The following is a 6,000-nucleotide window of genomic DNA, read 5'->3' as shown; positions in this document are numbered from 1 at the left end:
AAAACCAGTGATTGTATTCAATGTATAATTCTATAGGATGTTAATTAAAGCCAGATATTCACACAATTTATATGGTATAGAAAGCATCTGTATGATGCTTATGAATAATTGGAAGGCAGGGTATAGGGGCACAGACTATAGAGTCAAGACTTCCTGTTTTCAAATACTGGCACATATCTGGTTTTTGTTGTGTTGTTGTTTTTGTTTTTGTCATTGGCATATTTCTTAATGTCTTTGTGTATCAGGTTTTTTTGTTTTTTTGTTCCAGTGTTATTTTGATCATTGTATTTTTATGAAGATTAATCAAGTTCATACACAGACTAAGATGAGAACAGTGCATGGAATATAATAACATTTAAATAAATATAGATACTAATATGCATTAAAATGTGATCTATTAGTTTAAGTTTTATTATTTGTATTATCATCTTTTACCAACAGAGGCATACAATTTATATCATCAAAGTCAGACTTAAAATTCAGTAAGATAAATACAGGACAACAAATAGAAATGTGGTCAGAGATATAATTAAGCAATTCATTGATGGGGAAACAGATAATTAATAAGTAAAACATATCAGACTTAAAGGATATGAAATTATTATTTTTACTTTTTATCATCTCTGGAATTTGCATGTAGCTTACAGTTATTGTTTCATGTGATTTAATTGACAGACTGTTTAAGCTGTACATAATTAATGGAGAAGTGGATCTTAAATTGTTTGGTATCTCATCATTTATGAATAGATGAAGAGTATAAAAACTCCTTAAACTCACAAGTAATCAGAGAAATGCAAATTTAAGAAAAGAGAAGACTTTATGCTCATGACATTGACCAAACACTAAAAAGTTAAGTAACACAAAAGTCTGATGTGGATTTGGAAAACAGAAAGTATTCTGCATCTCTGATGGGAGTGTAAATTTGTCAACAAACCTGGAAAGCCATCTGGCAGTACATGATGAAAGTAGTTATTTGTATACCACAAGACTCACCTAGATTATCTATCTATCTATCTGTGTATCTATGTATCTATCTATCTATCTATTTCCATTGTATACATCCAAGAGAAGTTATTGCAAAGGTACATAAAAACACTTCACATTGGTAACTGTAGTGTATTTGAGGGTATCAAGAGTGTTTAGAAATAACCTAAGTTTTCATTATATGGAACTATCACACACACACTATGGAATATAGTCAACAACAAACTAGATGTATACACAGCAGCATAGGTTGAACTAACACACATAATGATGCGTGAGAAAAATCAAGAAGTGAAAAATGAAAAATGTACCTGGCAAAATATTCATATAAATTAAATGTTACATACACAGGCTAAAAAACACAACTAAAGGTATGTGTTCAATGCCTATACTCAAGGACATGTAACATTATTTTAGTAGAACATCTACTGGAGTTAGGGAAATAGCAGTGGGGATTCAGCATAAAGGGGGGAAAAAAATGAAAGAAAGGAATTGTCCATTTTTGGCCCACTGATGATAACATGCTATGAACAAGGACACAGGTTTGACATTTTAAGTTAGAATATTAATTAATGAATAAACTAATGAACTTTATACTGGTTTGGGGCTCTATATTCTGTTTCATTTATGTTTAATTTATTTCTGCACCAATTGCACATTTTTGAACTACTTGTATTCATTTTAAATGTTATCTTCTGGAGTTCTTACTCCCTCGGTTTCTTCATCATTTTCAAAACTTCTTGTTGGAGGAGGTCATCAGGAGGACTTGACCGCTGGCTGACCTGCAGGCTGGACCCAGGTGATCAGAGATTTCTCATCCCATTCCTTGTCCTCGAAATGTATGTTCTGCCCATCATTCCAATGCTAGGAGCTATTTAAAGGACACAGCTTTGAGAGAGTAAAGTGCTGTTGAGACCATCTGGACTGAACATGTGACCAAACCCAGTTAAGGCCTCTGAATAAACTTTTAAGATTCTGACGGGCAGGTTCAGAGATCCACTTGTCTTGTGGCTACCAAGACAAGCCTCATATGTAAGTTCCCTTGTTTATTAAACCTGCCATTTACTAATCTGGAATGGTCTGCCTCTTTTGTTGGTCTCTCTTGCTCTCCTTGTACAGGGGCCAGTTTCAAATTTCACCCAACAGTTGCCAAGTTAGCCAGGAGACCAAAGAAATGGGTCTTAGGAAAGAGGCATCCACAGGGGAAATCCCAAAGAGGCCATCAACCTCTTCGTGGGGAGGTGTGGCCCATAAGAGATGCTTGTAGACTATGGGGATGCCCTGAAAATGCCGGTTGGTTTGATGGCCTTGTGTGAGGAACTGTGCGTAGTGTACTGCAACAAAGCAAGGAAACGAAGGGCTGCACAGTGGGCTGGCCTCTGCCGTGGGCAGTCAGCTGGCCACCGATCCCCAACTGGAGGTTGAAGCTTGAGTTAGAAAGTTGGAAGAAGAGCTGAGATTAAAGAAAGTGCAGAGGTCCACGACTCTGCTAGCTTCAGGGCTGGCAAACAAGATGGGAGAGCAGGATAATAAGTTGGAGACCTCAGCTTGCCGTTTTGCAAAGCTAGGAGAGTACAAGCTGCCTCGAATTAAGGTCTGAGCGCTGTTGCAAAGCCTGTGGGACCCTAAGAGGTGGGATCCCTGAGAAAGTGAGGAAAGCAAAGAGGAAGATGTTGTGATGATTGACAATGAAATGGACAAAATACCCCTAATACAAAGGAAAACTAAAACACAGCAACAACAACTCCAGCAAATGGGGCAGTCCCCAATTCAGGAAACGTTCATGATGAGAGAATATACTCCCACTGAGCTTGTTGATATAGCTGCCAGCTTTCAGCAAAAGGCCAGGGAAAGCATCCAGGCATTGTTGGTGAGGCTATAGGATACTGGGCGGGGGTGGGGTGGGGTGGTGATGGCAGTTCTCTGATTTGGGCAGGAGGCACAGAAAATAAGCAACATCACCACACACCCTGCCCTCCAGCAGTGCCTACATGGTGCTTGGGGGCTCAAGGTTCTCACTGCCTCATAGATTGGATTATTCTAGCCTCTGGGAGTTTTGGCCCAATGAGGGGGATCTCCCTGGGCACATGGGGCCCTATAAATCTATAAAGGAGGTACAAAAACTCTTAGGGAGTTGGGAATGAGACTGGCTGTCTATGCCCCTGTCTTTGAAGGCCCTGATGAGACCACATTCACTGCAGGAATAAACGCCAAGATACGCCTATTCACCCCCAACACCTGTTACGGATGTGAATATCCACATTGAGCCCAGTCGTGGGACAAAACATTTATGATGTTGGGCAATCCATTGCCGACCTGAGGGGAAAATGACAAATCCTGGGAGAGGGTATAGGCTGTGGGAAAGGCATGAGACAGAGAGGAAGCTAAAAGCTAAAAGACCACCTTGGCTATATTCCTTACTATGGGGTAATCTTTGACTATTTTTATGATTATTTTATAGGTTTTTGTGATTCTGCAAGAAATTTGTCAACATATTTTGGGAGGGATTTTTACATCTTGTCATTTTAATATTTACTGAGATAAGAAATTATAATTTATCTAGTTATATTCTTTTATGTATGTTTTTAAAATGTATGCCTACACATTTTTTCTTGATTTTGATTGCCTAAGTTTTGCACATGTTATTCAAAAATTTTACCATGTTTTTCAATTTGATAATTCATATTTAATGCTTAGTAATTTACTTCTTCCATTTTTTAAATAACTTCCTGAGGAGAAAAGTTAGCTGATACATTTTCAGTTTTGTACATTTTCTGGCAAAACAACTTTTCTGTTTTTTGGATATGCTCTCTTTAAAAGAATGGATTTTTCATTTCACTTTCATTTCATTATTACAAGAAGATATATTTATAATTTAACATTCATTTTTTGTAGATGTCTGGTTTTATTGCATTGTCTTTAGGGAGCATGATCTGTAAGAAGGTGGATTTTAAAAGTTTTGGTCTTTATTTTGCGACCTCATACACCACCAAATTTTCTTTATGGTTTACATGTCTTTGGAAAGAAAATCAGTTATAGTTTTGTTGAGTACAAATTTATTTATTATATTAAGTTACTCAAATCCTCTGTATTTTGCTTATATTTTGACTTGGTTTCTCCGTGTCAAAAAATCTGTCTTTAAGAGCATTCTATATTAAAGTTTCTCAGATGCAATTTGGCTGCATAATTTTTTCAGTTCTTTTAAAAATAAAAAGCACATAGATGTATTTTGATACTTTAAAATTTCATGTTTAATATTTTACTTGAAAGGTGATTTAATTAATTCACAATAATGATAGACAAATTTGATGTTTGGATTTGTCCTGTAATCTTATTTTTTGTCTTATTCTTGCCTTCCTTTTCACATACTCCTCTGGTTTCACTTTTTAAAATTTAAATCTCTGATATCTTGAGAATTTATTTTGATGAATGCTTGTGTTAGTATTTAGATTATTTTTTTTAAATAGTTGGCCTTCTGTATCAACACTATTAATTAGTAGTTTATTTTTCTGCATTGCTTTTCAATGGGTCCTTTTTATATATTAAATATCCATTATATTTGTGTCTATTACTATTCACTAAATTCCATTAATCTGCGTAATTGTAAATTAAAGTCAAACGTCTAATTATTACAACTTTAATCATTTTGCTATTCATTTTTAAATAATTTTCTCAGATATCCAATTATAATTTATTATTCGTGTAATATTTAGAATTTTTCCTAATTTAATGATCATCCTATAGATGCTTTGAGCTTAAATTAATAGCTAAAAGAAATTTTTCTATTTATAATACTTACAACATTGAGTATATATAGTCAAGAAAAAAATTAGGTGTTTCCATTCTTTGAAGTTTTTTCATTTCTAGTTCAACTTTATAATTATCTAACAAATCTTGCGTACCCTAGTTGTTTGTCATTTCCTTAGCTATTGTTATTATAAATGTTTCTTTTCTATACTACGTTCTTTTAAAAGGTAATTGTTCGTATTGAGTGCTAGTTAGAGTGTTTATTTTTATTTTAAAATTACTGTATTCATTAAATTTGGTTGTGTAATTTATTCCAGAAATTTCTCAAAGTTTGCATGTAGGCCTGGATTACAAGATAGATCCAAGTTTGGTAATTGCCAAGTGAGTATGTTAGAAAAAGGGAAGGAAAAAACAGTAGAAAATATTAATGTGACAAGTTCTAATTATGAAAAATAGAATTAAGTTTACAGGGAGATGGAGGAAGCTAGAACATGAAAGTGGATTCGAGTCTCAAAGAGATAAAAAGAATTTCTGTGAATGTAATTGACCTAGAAGAAAAGGAAGGAGTGACCTGAGATTTCTGGGGAGAGTTCAGTGTCACATTAGGAGATGCTAAGGAGTTGGGAGAAGGTAAATAAGCAGATGAGGGAACTGATTGTCTAGGAGTTTGGTTGATTCATCTCTGTGGATGATGAAGTTACCAAGCATGATAGAAGGGTTTGGAGGATAGAGGAAGGCTGTCTCATTAAGTTTCTAATTGTTAATTTTCTTGAATTATTCTCATGGGTTTTACAGGCATCAAATTAAATCTTGTGAAAAAAATCATATTTCTGCATATTTCTTTCCAGTTGTCTTATATCTTCTATATTTCTCTGGACTAACTGTGCTGAAAAATCACCATTATCATCATCATCATCATCATCATCATCATAATTATATACCTGGTGTTCTTAATAGAAATGCATCTACTCTAATGTTTCATGTGTATTCCAATCACATTTCATTATGTTTTTTATTATTTTTAATAAGGAGAAAAATTTATTCAGACTTATTTATACATTTATTTCATAATGTGTTATCGTGTCTGGGAAATGAATAGTCAGAAAAGACTTATGATGGGATAGATTGAGGACTAATTTAAAGAATGAGAATAGTTTTTACATTTTCTCACCACATAAATTATATATGTATAATTTTATATATGAATACATATGTAAATATGTATGAATACATATATGTGTGTGTTAACTATGCAGTATGTCCTCCTTC

Source organism: Eubalaena glacialis, chromosome 4 (assembly GCF_028564815.1).
Source record: "Eubalaena glacialis isolate mEubGla1 chromosome 4, mEubGla1.1.hap2.+ XY, whole genome shotgun sequence".
In the NCBI taxonomy this organism is placed as follows: domain Eukaryota; kingdom Metazoa; phylum Chordata; class Mammalia; order Artiodactyla; family Balaenidae; genus Eubalaena; species Eubalaena glacialis.
This window is presented reverse-complemented; position numbering follows the sequence as displayed.